General features: G+C 38.2%; 1 long non-coding RNA gene across 5 annotated transcripts; it reads right to left on the reverse strand.

Annotated features, from left to right (window-relative positions):
• Positions 1 to 7903: 7903 nt before the first annotated feature.
• On the reverse strand, positions 7904 to 20191 carry LOC127075377 (uncharacterized). 5 transcript variants are annotated; one of them, XR_007786415.1, is made up of 5 exons: positions 19785 to 20190; positions 18608 to 18843; positions 18062 to 18390; positions 17743 to 17889; positions 17206 to 17640 (listed from the first exon to the last, which is right to left on the reverse strand). It is a non-coding gene; the product is annotated as an uncharacterized LOC127075377 (long non-coding RNA). The 5 variants fall into 5 exon arrangements; XR_007786414.1 differs by having other exon boundaries at positions 17206 to 17552; positions 19785 to 20189; XR_007786416.1 differs by lacking the exon at positions 17206 to 17640 and adding an exon at positions 7904 to 8032 and having other exon boundaries at positions 17743 to 18390; positions 19785 to 20191.
• Positions 20192 to 20784: the final 593 nt, after the last annotated feature.

The raw sequence follows: 20784 nt of genomic DNA on the forward strand, positions 1-20784 counted from the left end.
CACTCTTGATTTTACTTCACAGTTTCAATCAAGAAGACACACACTTGATCTTGCTTCACAGCTTTGATCAAGTAGACACACACTTGATCTTGCTTCACAGCTTTGATCAAGTAGACACACACTCTTGCTTAACAGCTTTAGAGTGACAAATTACAACCACAAATCAGACCAATTCAATCATCAATGGATGACTTGAATGGCTTACAAGTCTTACGACTAAACAAGACACAAACCTTAGCTCTCTCTCTCTCTATTTCGCTCAGTTTCGGTTGTGTGTTCAAACAGGTTTTCCAAGTCCCTTTTTATAGAAGCTTTCAGCTGGGCTTGGATATCTTGAAAACCCTAAATCTATTTTCCAATCAAATCTTCTCATGACAGCTGGTTAGATATCCTTGGAAAATAAGTAAATCAGGTTGTAATCCATGATTGAATGCGCCTGCAAATCCGATCTTCAATCATACATAGATTGCCATTAATTGTGCAATCACAAAACACCAGACATTCACATTGAATATTCTATGTACAGGATGTCATGACATCGGGTCTGACATCCTGGAACAATTCTTGCATAGTTCCATAATTCCTTATATAATTTCCAGCAGGTACAACCATATCAGATGCCATGACATTGTGTATGACATCTTGAAACAATCTTGCATGATCATGTCTTCCATTTGAACTCCAGCAGGTACATATCATCAGATGCCATGTTATTATGTCATTCTGAAACAATCCTGCATGATCATGTTCTTGAACTCCAGCAGGTACATAGGATATCTCATGTTAAGACATCACACATAACATCTTGTGAACACTCTTTGTTTTACCAAAATTGCTGCCAACACTTAGAACCAACAAACTCCCCCTTTGGCAAATTTTGGCTAAAACATATATATGTCCTTTTTGTTCACAAGGTAAATTATCAGCAGTTAAACAACATAACAGTAGTTTAATCAGCAGCAGAAGCAAATACAATTACTAGTTATAGCTACTAGTAATACACACATGCACAAGGGTACTTCTCCTCCCCCTAAATCTGTGTAACACAAACAGAATTACTAGTTATGGATGCAACTAGTAAGACACACAAAAATGCACAAGGGTACTACTTCTCCCCCTAAATCTGTGCATTCATCTCTTTTGATAATAACAGCACCTGTAACAATCAGAATGTCATTCTGACATCTGCTTCAACATCAACACTTGTGCACCATCACATCAGACATCCCCTTTGACATCTATAAACAGAACAGCATTCTGTTTAACAATAGTTGTCCATCTGTCCAGCCACATACATCTCCTCACAGCTCCAGCTCCACATAAATACTTCTCCCCCTTTTTAGTCAAAATTGACCAAAGGTGACCAATTAGACAAAATAAATGTCAATTAGCCTAGAGAATGTCAGCATAGATGTCATAACATTAAAAATGTTAAAACATAATTGTTCAGGAGATACAAACCATCATCATACACAGCTGTGATAGCTGAGACAATGAACAAATCCAAGGAACTCATTAAGAGCCCAAAATATTACAAACAGGCATCAATGAGGACTCACACAGTCTTCAACTTTAGTCTTCAACACAAAGGGGGGGACCATTAGTCAGAGGAAGAAGTATCACCTTCTCCTTCAGAGCCTTCAGGGATTTCAGAGCTGCCACTGGATTGAGCTTTTGACCTCTCACTTGAGGTTTTTGCATCTGAATCTTCACCTACCTTCTCCATTTCTTCCTTTTCTAGGCTCCTAATAAGAACCTCCAAAGCTTCTTTTCTTGCCTTGGCAACCTTAATACCATTCTCCAGTTCCTTACAGGTTTCCTTCAACTGATCAATTAAGCTACCTTGAGATGCAGGCTCTTTTCTATCAGATGTCATGACAACATCATTGACATGACTTCCCTCAAACAGCTTGTAGTGAATTGATAGTGGGGGCTTTCTTCTGCTTGGAATGTCACTAGTACTCAGAATGCCTGGTTGTTGACTCAAGATAATACCACAAATAAGGGATGGGAAGGCAATGGGCAACTTCACAACATTTGTGGAGGCATGTCTGATAGTTTGGTCAAACATAAATCTTCCAAAGTCATAGTTTATCCTGGTTCCAATTGCATAAATAATTCTTCCAAGACCAATGGAGATGGTAGAGATATGATTAGTAGGCACCCAGTTGGCTGACCCAATCTTGTGCAAGATGGAATATTTGACAGTTAGCTTGCCAGCTGATAGGTGATTCCTACTAGGTCATTCCTTAACTTGGCCAGCTGTAATAGTCCTACAGACCTCATTGTTTGTAGTCTCTAAATCCACTCCTTCATCAATTCCTCTTCCTAGGAACTTGTTGATAATGGTTGGTGAGAATCTCACACATTTCCCCTCACAAAAACCTTGCAGAACTCCCTGCTGCTCTTTTCATAAAAATCCTCAGGGATATTCACAATGAACTCTTTTACTAACCCCTCATAGCATTGGGGTAAACCAACAACAGTTTTCATAAGACTAGCAACCTTGATTAACTCCATGACTTCCTCTTTTCCCAATTCTCTTTCAACATCTACCCTCCTCTGAATGACAAACTTCCATTTGGCAGCACCATCTTCTAAGTGAAAGGAGATATTGTCTAAGTGCACAACAACAGTTTTGCCTGGAGACTTCTTAACAGCTTGCTTTTTAGCAGGGGTGATATCTGGGACATCGTCTTCAACATCCTCTTTAGAGTCAGAACTCTCTCTTTCTTTCCTTTTTCTAACCTCAACTTTACACTTTGTACTTTTTCTTTGAGATAGATACATAGGCCCTTCTATTTGCTTGACTGGTAGCCCAAGCCCAACAAAGCTCTTTCCAACTTCAGACTGTGTATGACTATCAACATTTTCACCCATCTGATCTAACTTCCTATCTATTTGAGCCATCATGAGCTTTTCTCCTTTGGAAGTGATGTTAAGTCTGAGTTTTTGGTGTGACATCCTTATCTAACATTTCCCACAGGCTTGTCTTTCATCACTCTTGAGATTTCCTCTATCAGCTATACTCATCTTCATACCTTTTTCTTTGGCATAGGTACCCTTTGAGGAATAATCAATTTGAGAGTTCCACATGTAACAGTTGTCTTTGGTCCTGATTTCTTTCATAATCACTTCACTGTTGTGACATATGATGTAACATCACAGGTTTGCTTTTACTATGACTGCACTTTGGTTTGGCTTGAAGTTTGCAACCAGTGTAACTGTACTCAGGCTTAGATTCATTATACCCAATGCCAGATTTGTCTCCTGTTATTTGTCCAGTTTGGAAAATCTTGTCTAGGAAGTCAGATCCATTGTTTAACATCCTTACATACTTGGTCATCTCTTCTAGTTTAGAATTCAAGAACATAGCTTCAGTTTTTAACTTGGAGATGATTTCCACATGGTCTGCCTTCTCATTATCCAGCTGTACTATCTTCTGGCTTTCAACCTGTTGACTTTCATCTATCTTGGCCTTCAGAACCACTGCTTATGTTTTCAGTTTGGAGATGATTTCCAAGTGTGCTACCTTCTCATTCTCAAGTTGAGTTATTTCCTTCTTCTGGCTTTCAACCTGTTTACACAACTCTACACTCTTGTGACACAGCTCTCTGTAGGTAGTGGCCAGCTCTTCAAAGGTTACTTCATCATCACTTGAGTCTTCATCAGAACCCCATCTTCCTATCAAGGTAGTTACCAGATTTGCAGCTTCTTTTGTTTCACTCTCATCAGACCAAGTGGCAGCAAGACTCATCTTTTGCTTCTTGAGGTAGGTTCCACATTCAGTTCTAATGTGTCCGTACCCATCACATTCATAGCACTGTACTTCTTTTCCTTCTTTGGGCTTATCATCTGACCTTGCTCTTCTTTCAGCATTGTTGGATCTACTGATGTCAGGTGAGATGTTCTAGACATTAGCCTTGGATCTTACATCCATCTTTTTCAACAGTCTGTTGAACTGTCTTCCCAGCATTGCTACTTCTTTTGACAAGTCTTCATCAACATCCTGACTGTTTTCATCTTCTGTGTTTGACATGAAGGCCATGCTTTTCGTTTTCTTTTCAGAACCATCATTTAATCTCATCTCAAATGTTTGGAGAGAACCAATTAGCTCATCAACTCTCATGTTTGAGATGTCTTGGGATTCTTCTATGGCTGTTACTTTCATAGGAAATATCTTAGGGAGTGACCTGAGTATTTTCCTTACCAGCTTCTGGGGGCTACAAAGCCAGGAAGGAAATTCACTAAAATAGAATCAGTTCAAAGACTCTCCGTACACTTCAACAAGTTACAGTCTTTCTCACCTAATCTCTACCCGTGCAATTTCTACCTAAGCACTCTTATATATGAGAACCCACTCACTTCTCTATAATTACACCTGTGATTTTAAACAACAATCCCTTGAGAAAAGAAAACACTTTTCCATAACACACTCTTGATTTTACTTCACAGTTTCAATCAAGAAGACACACACTTGATCTTGCTTCACAGCTTTGATCAAGTAGACACACACTTGATCTTGCTTCACAGCTTTGATCAAGTAGACACACACTCTTGCTTTACAGCTTTAGAGTGACAAATTACAACCACAAATCAGACCAATTCAATCATCAATGGATGACTTGAATGGCTTACAAGTCTTACGACTAAACAAGACACAAACCCTAGCTCTCTCTCTCTCTATTTCACTCAGTATTGGTTGTGTGTTCAAACAGGTTTTCCAAGTCTCTTTTTATAGAAGCTTTCAGCTGGGCTTGGATATCTTGAAAACCCTAAATCTATTTTCCAATCAAATCTTCTCATGACAGCTGGTTAGATCTCCTTGGAAAATACATAAATCAGGTTGTAATCCATGATTGAATGCGCCTGCAAATCAGATCTTCAATCATACATAGATTGCCATTAATTGTGCAATCACAAAACACCATACATTTACACTGAATGTTCTGTGTACAGGATGTCATGACATCGGGTCTGACATCCTGGAACAATTCCTGCATAATTCCATAATTCCTTATATAATTTCCAGCAGGTACAACCATATCAGATGCCATGACATTGTGTATGACATCTTGAAACAATCCTGCATGATCATGTCTCCCATTTGAACTCCAGCAAGTACACATCATCAGATGCCACGTTATTATGTCATTCTGAAACAATCATGCATGACCATGCTCTTGAACTCCAGCAGGTACATAGGATATATCATGTTAAGACATCACACATAACATCTTGTGAACACTCTTTGTTTTATCAAAATTGTTGCCAACACTTAGAACCAACAAATACCATTCTCCGTCCATTTGGTAAAGCTTAAAATCCAGGCATCAAAGGAATGCCAAAAGGAGTCTAATAGCTTCTAGACGAGCTACATAAACATAAGTCTCCTTGGAGACTATTCTTTCAACTTGATTATATCAGTTTGGCACTAATATTTCTTTATTTCTAGTAATTATGCCATTTTCATCCATCTTGTTCCTATATAGCCATCTTGTTCCAATGACGATTTTATCAACTGGATGCAGAACAAGGTCCCAAACGTCGTTACATTTAAATTTGGTAAGTTCTTCTAGCATAGCAAGTAACCATCCCTCGTCATGTAAAGCATCAGATATCAATTTAGGTTTAATCTGAGAAATTAAAGCTGAGTACTTATAGAAACTATTAACATGTGATCTAGTGCTTACATCTCTTTTGAGGTCTCCCAGAATATGGTCTAACGGGTGATCTTTTGTGATTGTCCAATCTTGAGGAAGCTGACTCGAGGTCTCTTGTTTTTCATCCTCATGTGATATTTCCTATTTATCTTCCTTAATGTCCTCGTCCTTTATTGAAGGTGGAGGACCCTCTTTTGACCTTTCGTCATTGATCAACTTTTCCGTTATCACACCTGAAACATAAGGACAAATACCATTCCCCGTCTTTTTGGGTGAGAACTCATCAAAAAAGAAACATGAATCGACTTTTCTACTGAAGCAGTTCTATGATTATAAACCATATACACTTTACTCGTAGATGAGTACCCTAAGAATATCCCTTCATCGGACTTAGCATAGAATTTGCCCAGATTATCCTTTATGTTGTTTAAAATAAAGCATTTTCAACTGAAAATGTGAAAAATAAGAAACATTTGGTTTTCTACCTTTAAGTATCTCATAGGGTGTCTTATTTAGTATGGGTCGAATGATCACCCTGTTTAAGACATGGCATGCAGTATTAATCGTATCCGCCCAAAATTACTTAGGTACGCTTATTTCGTTAACCATAGTCTGGGCCAATTCTACCAAAACACGATTTTTACGCTCAACAACACCATTTTGTTGTGCAGTTCTTGGGCATGATAAATTATGAGAAATCCCATTTTTGGTGAAAAAGATTTAAAATTGATGGTTATCAAATTCACCACCATGATCACTATAGAGAGTGGTAATTTTTAAACTAAAAACATTTTGGACAAGCTTAGAAAAATCAACTAAAGCCTTAAATGTTTCATCCTTATGGGATGAAAACAATGTTCAAGTGAATCTAGAGTATTCACAGACAATCATAAACTCGTAATTGTTGCCTCCTAAACTTCTTGTCTACAAAGGGCCAAACAAGTCTAGGTGGAGAAGCTCGGGAATTTTGTTGCCGAAATAACCTTCTTTGATTTAAATGACACTCTCGTTTTCTTTCCCAATTTGCAAGAATCACATAGTTTATCTTTTAAAAACTTTATTTTAAGAATACCAACTACTAAATTATTGGATGTTATTTATTCATTAAGTTGAATTGCACATGACTTAAGCGCTTATGCCATAACCAAGAATCTTCACCCTTTTCTACTAAGCACTTAGTACCATGTATTGACACATCATATAGATCAAACATATATACATTTTAAATCCTAGAATCCTTAAACACAAGGTCATGACTTGCCTTATTCTCAGTTACACAACTAAGGGCATAAAAAACTACAAAATACCCTAGGTCATATGATTGGCTAATACTAAGTAAGTTGTATTTAAATGTTCCTAACATAACAAAGAAGCCTAATGTGACCTTTATCACCATAATAATGAAAAATAGCTTTAGATAAAATGCTTCTTCTATTTCTTTTAGTGACATGAGGGTTTTTCTTAAAAACCTTCCTTCTTTTAGTGACATGTTACATGTTATCCATTTTCTAAATCAATTAACCAATTACCAATTCTAGAGTTAACGATTCGATCAAGTCAAAAATTACAAACACAATCTAACTTTCCATTTCAATTTTTCATTCAAAAATCCAACTTCCATACATAGTTATCATAATAAGCTCATGTCACATTACAAGTGAGCATTCCAAAAATAAATCTAAAACTAACATGTGACTTGAAGGTTCTAACATCACCATATCCATCACAAACACATCTCATATAAACACTTCCTGCATAACAAAACAAGTGGAGAACATTAAGCTTTGAGAACCTATCATCATAATATTGTTATACTTATACATATAAGCATCTTGCGTCATACATGGGCATCAGCTCTACAAGCATTTCACATCATAATTCAACATCTCCATTCTTTATTCATTACATAACCATGCATTTGCCATTTCTATACCTTTTATGAACTAAAACTTCAAAACCATTCTCATACAGTATCCTTTTCTAAAAAAATCAACATTTAAATACAACCATTACACCACTTTCCATCCTTACCAATCTATACAATATTACATGACAACATTCAACCTTTTGTTTCAGTTTACAATAACCAATCTAAATTCTCACTAATTCTACATTCAAAATCAAGAACCAAGCATAACCACCGTTAATTCTTTACACACGAAGAAAACACAAAAATATATGAACTTGTGGCCTATGTTCTAACACCTAACCCAAATTCCCAAATAGTAACATCCTCCACCTTCATTTCCTTCAAAGGCGAGCCGCTTCCTCCACAAATCACCTATAATACCAAGAAGAAAACCATTTTTAGACATGGCATGTCCATCATCCAAGACCTACCAAGTGCTCCAACGCATAATTCACGGTTCCTAAGCATAAGCATAAACATTCATTCATATAATTCACAATTCAAGTTTCGATTACATTCATCATCTTCCACATTTCAAATGAATCATAAAATACTTACATAAACAATAACCAAGTCATCCTTGATTCACAACAGTATACACCCAAGCATGTTAATAATCCAACTTCTTATAGCTTGGTTCATCGCCCAAATTCACGGCACGGTTCATCCCTAACAAATTAATCCAGAAAGTGCACAACCAAAAACCTGCAAAACCGACGGAATCAAACCTGCATTAATGATCCGTTTGAGTAATAGCTTAACATCAAAACACCGTTAAAAACAATAAACAATTATTTCCAATTCATCGGTTCAGAAACAATTTCGCTCTGCACATTTTAAAATAAACCATCCACCAAGTAATCCAACAGATCATCACCAAAGCGCCAACTTCATCTTGCTCATGAAGCCAACCCCGCCGCAAACAAAACCGTAGCAGTCGTCCACAAACAACAGCAGGATGTATACGAAAACCGACAGCATGTGGAACGACGACGGCATGTTCAAACTGCAAAACTGCAACCGAAGCGCGACTCTGTTGCAGCTGGAAACGCAGAAATATGGTGAACTTGCAAAGCTGATAAAACCAGTTCTGCAACAGCCAGCCAGTACACCGTACACATTCTAAGTCAAGGCCAACGACGGTTCATAATACAGGCCTGCAATGCACACGTAACAGCTCCCAATGCTCACGTTCCATGACGAGTCCTGCACCAAACCAATCATTAACGATAATTGCACTAACATGTTCACCCAATACTAACAAAATTTAATATTTTTCTAACACATTCCAATTAGCAAAACCAAGTTAACAGAACAAACCTTTCATTGACAGTCAACTTATTTTTAACAAACTGCATTGGTAGTAAAATCCAAATGAAACTTAAGTAGAATTTCTAATTAACTAACATAACCAGGTGATTACCGCGCTTTACCATAGGGCGTCTTGAGGACAGTCCGTCTCTTCAATCGAGGTTTGTTTGGCGCTTATCCCAAACGCTAACTTCATTCTTATTTGGCGCTTATCCCAAACACTAACTTCATCCTTTGTTTGGCGCTTATCCCAAACGCTAACTCCTTCTTTTCGGCTTTACCTTATAGTGGCGGTCCGTTAGTCCACGTATTGGTAAATGCCTACCTACCTCTTCGATTAAGAGTCTATTCTTCTCTTGGATCCAAAACACTATCCTGATTTGATCTCGAATTGTCAATTCCCCAGCGAGTGATACATTACTTCTTGCACTCCATACTACAAATCTCTCTCATTCCATTCTCGTAGTTCTGAACTACGAATGCTCTAACTTTCGCATTACACAATGAGAATACGTAGGCACGAGGATGCGAATCCTTGGCGAGCATATTTCTAATTATTTCTTCTTTTGTCTTAGGGCACCATTCATATCTTTCACAATTCACTATCTACCTTCGATCCTAAACCGTTCACTCAGTGGCATATCTGGCTCTTTAACATCGAAATACACCTTCCTTGGTATTCCATACACATCCTTTTAGAACATTTGATACAGTCCGCATTTCATACCTAGAGTTGTTTAGCGCTAATCCCAAACATTTAATTCCTCCTTTTTAGCTAAAACCCTACAGTGGCGGCCTGCTAGTCCACGTATTGGTTAACGTTGTTTTCCTCTATGGTAGAAATCTCACTTCTCTTATGGATTCCAATACACTTTCACCTTTCGATTTCAAACAATACTTATCCAGTCACTTATCACCAGATACTCTATTTTGTGACTTCGGTCGCTTCACTCCATTCATTTCCATGATACCTTCATAATCTACCTTCTTTCACTCCATGTGATATACCTATCATTTGACCCAAACACCTAATTCCTCTCTTTTCAGTTGTTCCAGACAGTGCTATACGCCCTCACTTGTCGGTCAAACAACCTGTTTACTCTTGGGTTCACATTTTCACCCCTTGTTGGAGTTCAAACAACATTATTCTTTAGTTCAAACCATACCTTTGATCACACTTCTTTCTACCTCCTACCTCTAGTTCCTTGAACTACGACGCTCTGAATTCCTCATTGCACTATGAGGATACGTAGGCATGAGGGTCTAATCCTCACCGAGCACTTTATCTATTTCTTTCCTTTCCCTTCATTCATTTGCGATTAATCTCTAGTTAACACCTATTCGAGCGAGAACAATCAAAACGGTTCCCAGGAGTACCATGGATGTTTGGGGTGCTAATACCTTCCCCTTGCATAACCGACTTCCTTACCCAGTATATCTTTTCCCCGGGTTTTATCTATGTTTTCCCTTCCCTTTGAGGATAAATAAAGTTCGATGGCGACTCTATTGTATGTTCGAGCGTGCGATACGTTCGGGTATATTTCCGCTAGCTTCAGCTGGCGACTCTGCTGGGGATTTTGCTTCTTGGAGCATTTCCTAGTCGCTAAAAGGAGTCGAGCCTAGTTTTGATTGCTTTCTTAGCTTGCTTAGGTGTTTATCTTTGCGCTTTACTCGCCTTATCATTATATTCATTTCCTTTATCTTATGGATATTATTTGTTATACTCTCTGTTGGGTTGGATTGTTGATTACATGAGAGAGAAGCTCCATACCCGAGCTTGAGTACATACACGGGATAGCAACGTGACTAGAGTCGTGTTTGACCTCCGTGGAGTTATTCCGCGATTATGGTTAACACGAGACGTCACACCTAGAGTAGATCCTTTTGGGAGCATCATTGTCCGACGAGTCATTCGTCCAAGGCAATGATATCTCGAAATGGGTTGTTGACTCTAGGAACCTCCTAGGTTGCCTTTGAAGACTAGAACCTACCTATGAGGGGGATATGGGATCTTTACGCAGGAAACCATGACCTCTACATACCCTTGCTCTCATGGACGTCCAACCTTTGATCCTGCATCAGGCAGTATACATAGATTATCCGGATTATTGGTGATGTTAGCCTATGTTATTGCATTGTTGTACACGTGTGTTAGAGCCTGGAACTTGGGTTGATATACCACCAAGGCCTTGAATCTGTGGATGTTGCATAATTATTTGCATTGCATCCCCAACATATGCATTCATTCATTTGCATTTCATGCATGTTAACCAAAAAACTCACCTTATCCATTCCTCCGTCAGAAAGACAATGATTCGCCGACACCAGTCATTCAAGGATCATGGAAGAGACTAAGAGCATTGACAGAACTGACATGGTTTTGGGACTATTCCTGGATAGCATGACAACAAACGTCCCAAATCAGGTTGTGGTTAATGAGCAAGTTGAAGACATTCTGAAAGAAGATAACAAACAGAAGGTTGCTGCAGGATTTCCGCCACCTCTTCCTCAAGAACAGTGTGTACTTCCACATCAGAGGCATGCGCAAAGCTACCAGGATTCGAAGCAGAATCAAATCAGCAAAGGAAACAAAGATCAAGAAGGGATATGTCATCGCTATGATCCAATTCCTGTGAGTTATGCACATCTGCTACCTATATTGGTTAAGGTTGGGGCAATTGTGCCTAAACAAATCGAGCCTGCTAAGTTTCCCTACAGCCGTAAGCATGACCCTCATGCCACGTGTGGATACCATGCTGGATACGTAGGGCACTCTACAGAATTTTGTCATGTTCTCAAGGCCAAAGTTCAAGAACTCATCGATCAGAAGTTGTTGAGCTTTACACCTACGATTGCTGAAGTACCTGTTAAGAAAAGGTTTGAATACAAGGGTCCTCCGATTCATGTGCAAGTTCCTCCACCTATGGTTCAACCTGCTATGCAGTATCCGAATCAAGGATACCATCCTGGAACGTCGTTGGCCTATCCTGGGGCATCATCTACTGTTGTTGCACCTCAGTACACCTATGTTGGGGCACCCTATACCCCACTTGGAGTTCATTGTGGCTAGACTTCTTATCAGACAATCAATCCTGGCTTGGGGTGTAACACCCTTCTAAACTACCCCAAATAATTAATTAAAATAACAATATACATATCAGAGTAAATATGCAATTAAGGGTGTCACACAATTATTTCACACCATTCACCATAATATTTAGTCATGCTCGTTATTTAACTCAAAACATAAAGTATTGCACAATACGCAACGGATAGAGATCAAATCGATCATTCAAAACATGTAACACATTACATGTAAAATGGTTCACAACCAACAATAAAACATTTAAAACATCCCATCCCGATGTTACATCTACCAGAGCATGACCCACTAAGGAGACTACACTAGACTCCAAGCACTAGCTTCTACTCAATCACAGCTTGTTACCTGAAAAATAGTTGTAAGGGTGAGTTCCTCAATCGATATAACAAGCATTATAAAATATCATGTCATGTTAAGTAATTTAACACATTAATCACCCTAATCACATCACACATTCAGTAACGGCACATCAACTCAAATATCATACTCAATACCAACACAATTCATACTCATACTCAATGCCAACACAAACACACGTATAATATTGGAATACATCCATTCATATTATACGCCATACATACATTATGCAATGAGACTCCATGCATGCGGTACCGACTATTCGTGAACATATAGTTCAACCTCACCAATCAAATCCAGATACGGCTACCAAGCCCACTAGTCCCACTCATTTGAGACCTAGTGACTCACTCACTAATTCCTCACCATGGGAATTAGCTACCACCCCAAGTGCTATGCTATGCACGCTAATCACCTAGCATGCAAACATCAACAACAATCTACAATGATTTACTCACTAATTCCTCACCATGGGAATTAGCTACCACCATAAAGGCCACAATATGCATGCTAATTCACCTAGCAATGCAACATCATCAACAACAATCCACAATGGACATATGCTCACACTCTAAGCCATAAAACAGTCCATTCACCAACACATGCATAATACATACATTCCCAACATTATGCATATTTTCACACATCATCAGCATATTTATCACATAATTATATCATGTCATGCCAAATAATTCAATCACAGTATTATCACACGCTACTAATACCTATCCTACTCAAAACAACGGGAAAATAATCCCTACTATATCACACACCGATATAGGCCAATCCCCAATTATGTTCACAACATTAAAATACCAATTTTCCCACTTTTCAACAGTGTTAACCGGTTAACGCCCTGGGTTAACCGGTTAACGCAACACAGAACACACTTTCTGGCAAAACGCAACAGTGTTAACCGGTTAACGCCCTGGGTTAACCGGTTAACGCAGACAAAACAGCAGTTTTTCACAATTTATAACAGTGTTAACCGGTTAACACCCTGGGTTAACCGGTTAACGCAAGACAGAAAGCTATTCCTGCGCTAACACAAAGCAGAATGCAGAATTCTCTGCATTTTCCGCCGTTGGAGGACTTCCGGACCTCCGATTCCAATTCCGTAAAAAGCTACGTTTTCGGAAAATTACCACTCACACAAATACCGATTCAATTACATCTTTAATACAACTTATCCAACACAACTTTTCAGCATTCAACATCCCAATTAGGGTCAAATCAATGGCTTATCACTACCCATTACATGTTAACCCATAATACCCATTAAACGACGATAAACCCCCCTTACCTGAGTTAATCCGGCAACTTTGAGCTTCAAGCTTTTCCGTTCTTCAACCCTTGCTCTCTAGCTCTTCCTCTTTGCCCTTTTTCCTCCTTTCAGCCGCTTCTCTGTTTTTCACGTAAAAACCTTCTTTACCAAATGAGACTCTTTTTCTTTATTCCCAACTTATATATATTTTCCAATAATTATTATTCCAATAATAATAATAATAATATTCCAAAATTCCAATTATTTAATTAAATTAATAAATATAATATTAACTTAAATTAAATAATTAGCTTTATTTTTATCGGGGTGTTACATGGGGCATTCTGCTCAAATGTTCCATCCAATGGCTATTCCTCTGACTTATGCTTCGTTGCAAGTACCTTGGATGCCTATGTCATGCTACTCATATCCACATGGTGTTGTGTCCCAATATCAGCAGCCTTCTCGGACTCAAATTCTGAAAACTCAACAAATTATGCCTCGTAACCATCAAAGGAAAAAGCAGACCAGCCGGTTTGATAGAAAGCATCCTCAACATGATCAGATCCCTATGACATATACTCAGTTGCTACCTTATCTTGTTCAGCAAGGGGAAATTATGCCAAAAGAGATACCACCAGTTGTTCATCCCTATGGCCCGAAGTACAATCCTGACGCTTCTTGTGCGTTTCACGCCGGCTATATAGGACATTCAACTGAAGATTGTGGGTTATTCAAGTCAAGAGTACAAGAGCTTATCGACCAGAAGGTTTTGTCATTCTCTGAGGAAGGACCCAATGTTATAATCAACATGTTGCCAGACCACTGTGGACAAGTTGTGAGTGCAGTTAGTGGAGATGGTTACTCAGACTCAGTTGCTTCTTCAGAGGAGTATCAAGGCTAGAAATATCATATTGACTCAATCATGTCTCATTTGTAATATTTTCTTGTATGTCAATGTATTGTTCAATTGTGAATTTGTTTATTTTTGAATAATGATCATAATGGAATAAACGTGCATGTTTTGCTTAAATCCATTCGTGTTCACTCATACTTTATTTTATCAGTATCATACTGTTTGTCAAATAAAACCAAAAGAGAATGATGCAAATGAAAATGCGCAAGATCGTTGCCTGTATGTTTTAAAGTAAGATCATGCTGATGATGTAAGGCATTGTTCAATCCCTAAACATCGGAGATATAAGGAAGTTAATCCCTAGTCAACCCCTTTAGGCCTTGAAGTAGGAGTTTCTTTCTTTAACACATAAAACCCTCGTGTTTAACCAGGGGCAGGGTAGTCTTCAGTTAGTTTAGACTTGCATTCGAAATTCAAAAAAGGAGAATGTATTATCAAGTGATCAATCATATCACATCCCCTCTCAAGAGGATGAAATCGCAAAATCCAGAATGGTTATTCCTTACCCGTCAAAAGGAGTGAGATAGTCACGAACCTGTGCAACAAATCAAACAAGCAGAGTATCACAGAATTTGCTCTAGTACAAAAAGAAAATGAAAAAATCAAAAGCAAATGAAAAGCCCGCTAAGTCAAAAGCTTGAAAACAAGATTGACTTAGGCAAAAATTAGGGTATCCCGGTGGACTGCAGACCCAAAGGACCGGCCCAGGCAAAAATAAGGGTAAATAAAACAAAAGAATCAGAGGATCAACATCAAAATCCTCAACAAAAGAGCAAACCTCTGTGACTGCAAACCAAAACAGAAGGCGAGCGGCTATCGCTCTAAACTCTCATAGGGTCCCTTAACCATCATTGTTGATATTCAAAATCCTTTTCTGAAAGATGAACGCTTGATCTAAGCTAACTGAATGTAGGATTGGAGAATATCACAAAGAATGGGCGGGTTAGATTAGGTCTTGAGCCTTATATCCTTTCCTTCTAAAACCGTGAACCAGGCCACGTTACAACCCTCAAAAGACCTAATTGAAGCATGGTTATTTCAAAAGCATACTAGGGTAAGATCGCGTTAAACTGACTCCTAAAGATTTGCTTGTCATCTGTATTGATACTGACATGGCACTCTAAATAGTGATTCCTTCACTAGATGTCATACTCTTAGTGAACACGCTTGAGTTTTCAAAACTTGCATGGGCATGACATTACCACTATCATTTTCAAAATAAGCATTTTACATGCGAACAGTCATTTGGCATCAAGGAAGCTTACATATTGGGAAGGTTGAACAAATTCCTGATATCACATAGCTTAAATCTCTTCAAGAGTCAGTCAATCTGGGGCAACCACGTCGAGACTCTACAAATCTCTCAATCAGCCGGATATGGGCAAATATCACTTCAAGGCTCATATTGGGGCAAGCTACCCCATGAGCACGGGAAGCCAATCCTTCCCAAGATGGTTGATCAAGGGAATACAATTTCAAGACGTTGGGGCAAACCAGTTTGAGATACTCAGATGATAAGGTCACTGCATAACTCGTAACTGGGGCAGTTGGTGCAGATATTCAGTACATTGAGGCAAAGGCAGGCTACGCAGGGGCAATCTCTCTCCATGTTTCAGATCAAATTCAGAGGTGCTACAACAACTATTGAGCTTGAAGTGGGTGTCAGAGAATCATGTCTATATGACCACTATCCTAGCCCAAATTTTCCACGGTCCTCTATAGGAGCATCTGGTTTTACCATTGCATAAATCATTATCATGCATAAAACATGTCACCTCACTCATGCTTATCATTCATAAATCATAACATGAAACCGTGAAAACAAGAAAATCCAAAGATCCAATCTTTATTGACTAACCCAAAGCCCAACCCTTGCTTGGCAAACCACAAAACTCTCATCACATTACATCCACTCTTAATGGGCAAATTTTTGGATACGTTAGTATTTAATCCTCTTCTACCTCGAATACCTGAAAAGCTTCCGCAATTCCTGTATTCAGGTTCAAGAAGATTAAATACGGGCAGCTGTAGTACCTCAAAATTTGCCCCCCATTTTTGCTTTCTCATCTAATCCATTACCATTTCATCGTTTTTTATTTAATTGTTTAATTTTAGAAAATATTATTTTGTTACAATTTAACCTTGACTCTTTTCCATCACTAGATGCCCTTTTTAACTTGATTTTTGTTAGTGGACCAAACCCGTGTTTAGCCCATTTTAATATTTCTAATAAACCATATTACATGTTATCCATTTTCTAAATCAATTAACCATTTACCAATTCTAGAATTAACGATTCGATCAAGTCAAAAATTACAAACACAATCTAACTTTCCATTTCAATTTTTCATTCAAAAATCCAACTTCCATACATAGTTATCATGATAAGCTCATGTCACATTACAAGTGAGCATTCCAAAAATAAATCTAAAACTAACATGTGACTTGAAGGTTCTAACATCACCATATCCATCACAAACACATCTCATATAAACACTTCCTGCATAACAAAACAGTGGAGAACATTAAGCTTTGAGAACCTATCATCATAATGTTGTTATACTTGTATATATAAGCATCTTGCATCATACATGGGCATCAGCTCTACAAGTATTTCACATCATAATTCAACATCTCCATTCTTTATTCATTACATGACCATGCATTTGCCATTTCTACACCTTTTATGAACTAAAACTTCAAAACCATTCTCATACAGTATCCTTTTCTAAAAAAATCAACATTTAAATACAACCATTACACCACTTTCCATCCTAACCAATCTATACAATATTACATGACAACATTCAACCTTTTGTTTCAGTTTACAATAACCAATCTAAATTATCACTAATTCTCCATTCAAAATCAAGAACCAAGCATAACCACCGTTAATGCTTTACACACGAAGAAAACACAAAAATATATGAACTTGTGGCCTATGTTCTAACACCTAACCCAAATTCCCAAACAGTAACATCCGCCACCTTCATTTCCTTCAAAGCCGAGCCGCTTCCTCCACAAATCACCTATAATACCAAGAAGAAAACCATTTTTAGACATGGCATGTCCATCATCCAAGACCTACCAAGTGCTCCAACGCATAATTCACGGTTCCTAAGCATAAGCATAAGCATTCATTCATTGATATAATTCACAATTCAAGTTTCGATTACATTCATCATCTTCCACATTTCAAATGAATCATAAAATACTTACATAAACAATAACCAAGTCATCCTTGATTCACAACAGTATACACCCAAGCATGTTAATAATCCAACTTCTTATAGCTTGGTTCATCGCCCAAATTCACGGCATGGTTCATCCCTAACAAATTAATCCATGAAGTGCACAACCAAAAACCTGCAAAACCGACGGAATCAAACCTGCATTAATGATCCGTTTGAGTAATAGCTTAACATCAAAACACCGTTAAAAACAATAAACAATTATTTCCAATTCATCGGTTTAGAAACAATTTCGCTCTGCACATTTTAAAATAAACCATCCACCAAGTAATCTAACAGATCATCACCAAAGCACCAACTTCATCTTGCTCATGAAGCCAACCCCGCCGCAAACAAAACCGTAGCAGTCGGCCACAAACAACAGCAGGATGTATACGAAAACCGACAGCATGTGGAACGACAACGGCATGTTCAAACTGCAAATCTGCAACCGAAGCGCGACTCTGTTGCAGCTGGAAACGCAGAAATACGGTGAACTTGCAAAGCTGATAAAACCAGTTCTGCAACAGCCAGCCAGTACACCGTACACATTCTAAGTCAAGGCCAACGACGGTTCATAATACAGGCCTGCAATGCACACGTAACAGCTCCCAATGCTCACGTTCCATGACGAGTCCTGCACCAAACCAATCATTAACGATAATTGCACTAACATGTTCACCCAATACTAACAAAATTTAATATTTTTCTAACACATTCCAATTAGCAAAACCAAGTTAACAGAACAAACCTTTCATTGACAGTCAACTTATTTTTAACAAACTGCATTGGTAGTAAAATCCAAATGAAACTTAAGTAGAATTTCTAATTAACTAACATAACCAGGTGATTACCGCGCTTTACCATAGGGCGTTGTTGAGAGAAATGCACGGTGTAAGGTTTTGTTAATGTGATTACAAATTGATGGCAGTACTACTAATCAGTCATGGCCTCAGCAAGTGATCATTCATATATGCCACAAATGAAGGAGCTGCACATGAAGCTTGCACGGCCGCATTAAAACCACAGATCTCCTTGCGTTTCCAAGCCGGCAGTACAAACTGCCTTGAAACATATCCAATTACTATCCCTGCAATTAATTCACAGACAAACCGCGGCCTTTTCAAATCAGATAATAAAAACAGTGCACTGATTTAACCAAGTTTCATGACAGAATTCAAACTATCATTACTCTAACCTCTAACCAATTCCAAATTAACCAATAAATGTAATTCAGCTCATGTGACATCCAGATTGTTTAATTTCATTTTGGTTGCAAATTCCGGTAATCTCAGTTGCACTTCATTTAGAGTTTAAGACAGAATGTCGTTGGAATTTCATTTAGATTTCAATTAATTTTTGCATTGAAAAAACCTAACAGAATTCGGTTGGCAGAAAAACAGAAAGAATTTGGATTATTTTTTTCATTTGAAACTAACATCCCAACTGTTATTAATTAACCTCAAACTCTAACTAATTGGATTGATTCACTAATCTCCTAACAGATTTTCTAACAGAATCTAACAACTAACCTAACTAATTTCATTCTCCTAATCCAACTAACCTAACAGAAACTGAAATCAACGGTTAACTCTAACTGATTTAAAACGTCCAAGGAACTGAAAACTAACTCTGTGATCTAACTCCAACCAATTATCTCCTTCACGTAACTAACTCTGTTAAATCAATTATGTTAAGTCCACACTATAAAAAAGAGCTCACAATTCGCTCTTCCGTTGGTCACAATCACTCACCATTTCAAAGCCCACGATTTCTCAATCTCTCTCTTACCCTCACTCCAAAGCTCTCTCTTTCTCCATTGTTGCTCAGAGCTTCACATCGAAGCTCTGAAACAACTAGAGCTGAAACTTGCCGCACCTCTCAGAACCTCTCTCATGCGAAGAACGGCAATAATCGCGGAACAAACGATTCACAACACACCAAGAATTCCTAAAGTACTAAAAGATTGGAGAAGAAGAGAGAAGACAGAAGAAGAAGCAGAGAAGAGTAAAACGGAAGAGATCGAATTACCTGAGATTTCAACACCGGTAGGTCTTCTCGATTTCATCCCTTTATTCACTAATTTACGTTATCAAAAGATTGTTGAGAGGTCGAGGACGATTAACCCTTTGATTTTGAATCGAGATGGGGTTCGATCGTCATTTAATTTAGGAATTGGGATTTAGGGTTCTCCCTTCGATTTGGGAGATTCTTGGGGAATTAGGAACTTTATTTTGTGTATTCGGTTAGAGGATCTCGAGACGAATAAGTTGATGGTAGTGTCGCTGATTTCTGGAAACTGCCGCCGAGGAAGCCTCCGGCGCGGCGGAGATGTTGGCCGAGTGAGAGAGCGGGACGAGCCTTTTTCAATCTCGTGTTTATCCCATAGGCATTGAATAATGCATCTATTTTCACGACCTTTCACTTCACCCCACGTGTACTCTTGGAACTATGGCTGACTGACCCTTCGTTGTCCGTGTTGACCTAGTCTTCGCCACGTCACCGCTGGCCTTATCCCCTTGATATTGCTTAATGAACATGGTGGACCTTACTGGAACTTGGGCTGACTCCTAAAGCCCATTTATTTTGGCTATTGACACCTCCAATTTCTTCCCGTGGATAGTGGAATTCCATTAGCAGACTTGGGCCTACACCCCACACTCATTTTTGGAATGCACTTCCTGTACAAAAAACTTGGTTTGGGCTCGCCTACAGCCCATTAGCCTGAATTTCAGTTCTCACCCCATTTTACAATTACACCCCATTTTCAATGTTATTTGTTTCTTGTATATTCTTTTTTTGTTTTTCAATTTAATTAGGTTAATTAGCACAATATTAGTTTAATTAGGTTAGTCATTGAAATTAGAATTTAAATCTTGATCATTAGGATATTAGAATTTAATTAGGATTTTCATTAGAGTTAATTAGAATTTTTCCTTAGAATTTTAAATAGGAATTTTGATTAGGCTTTGATTAAATTTTGAATTACACCATTCTCAACATTAGGATTAGAATTCAACATTAGGATTAG

The sequence above is a fragment of the Lathyrus oleraceus genome, chromosome 4, assembly GCF_024323335.1.
Source record: "Lathyrus oleraceus cultivar Zhongwan6 chromosome 4, CAAS_Psat_ZW6_1.0, whole genome shotgun sequence".
Classification (NCBI taxonomy): Eukaryota; Viridiplantae; Streptophyta; class Magnoliopsida; order Fabales; family Fabaceae; genus Lathyrus; species Lathyrus oleraceus.